The sequence below is a fragment of the Branchiostoma belcheri genome, unplaced genomic scaffold, assembly GCF_001625305.1.
Source record: "Branchiostoma belcheri isolate BF01 breed outbred unplaced genomic scaffold, Haploidv18h27 scaffold35, whole genome shotgun sequence".
In the NCBI taxonomy this organism is placed as follows: Eukaryota; Metazoa; Chordata; class Leptocardii; order Amphioxiformes; family Branchiostomatidae; genus Branchiostoma; species Branchiostoma belcheri.
The window spans coordinates 706,912-708,320 of NW_017803965.1; positions in this window are offsets into that span (position 1 = coordinate 706,912).

The window sequence follows — 1,409 nt, forward strand, 5'->3', positions numbered from 1 at the left end:
GGATTGCAGAGTACATGCCTGAACCATGTTGTACAGTTTGTGAATCTGTGATCAGCTTGGTTTTCATCATGTTTTATACAAGGTACGTCGGATATCGCCCGAGGACACACGCCTTTCAACCTCTCATCAGACCTGCACTACAGCATAATAAGTCACTTTCCCTTTTAAAGATTCTTGGTAAAGGAAGGTTGTAATAGCTTGCTGTTTTATCCAAAGGCTGTTGGGATCTAAAAGTTGAACATAAGTGACATTTCTCGAATTGCAGGTAAAATTTTTGACAGCTTGCAATGTTGCAGCTACACTGTATCTGTATTTGAAGCCTTTATTAGGACACCCCATCTGGTCAGTTATATCTTAATTTTGTGGATTCTAATTTAGTTTTTTGACAATGAAACAAAATAAGGCCAGACCGATTTAATTTTATGGATGACATCCGCGCGCGCATTGATTTTCGCCCGATCTCAAAAAAAAAAAGATCACGTATTCCGAGGCTCTGGCCTGGCTTTAGGCCTGGGTAGTGCATGGTGGTGATAACTCTGGTTGACGGCAGCCAGGCTACCGAAGCTCCGAGACTCAAGAACTCAGTACATACGTACAGCAGTGTCGATTCATATATTCCGCAAAAATCCAGCATGTGTCGGCCTGTCGTATACATACGTCGCTATGTAATGCGCCAAATTCACAATACCAGGTTTGTATTCCTGTGGTTTTGTAGCAATTTTTATTTTTGGCCGGATTTTTATTTTTTTCGCCCGCGCGCACTAGTTTGGGGGTCTTCATAGGATGTCATCCATAAAATTAAATCGGTGTGGCCTAAACAGTCATATGAGATATGGTTTAACTCTTATATAGTAAAAACCATTGCCCTCCTACTAACCTTTTCCTGAACCTTACACACCGGATGAGCAATATCACTTCTGAATAGAGGCATTTTTCACACTAATAGAAAGTTCACCTAAACTAGTTTAAATCCACCATTTACTGCATTGGCATCACAGTAAGAACAAATCATAGAGACCATTGCCCTCCTACTACCCTTTCTGTGAACCTTATGCTGCAGGGTGAAGAATATCACTTCTCAATGGATGTATTCTTTATGCTCACAGAAAGGTCACATAAACTAGTTGTAAACCATCATTTTCTGCATTGTCCTCTTTAATAAAGCTTAAGAACATTGCTCACCTGTGTAATACTAACCTTTCTCTCAACCTTTTGCTACTGAGGCCACACCAATTTAATTTGTTGGTTCTCGGATTCGCCTCTTCATTTTTTTCTGATTTGCAAAAAAAAAAAAAAATCTGGTTCTGAATCATCTAAAAAATGCTCATATTTTGCTCCCAACAGTTGAGGAAAGTCCTTTTCTTCCTAGTTGTTACAGTTTTTCAATCTTTTAATGCAGTGGTTTGGTT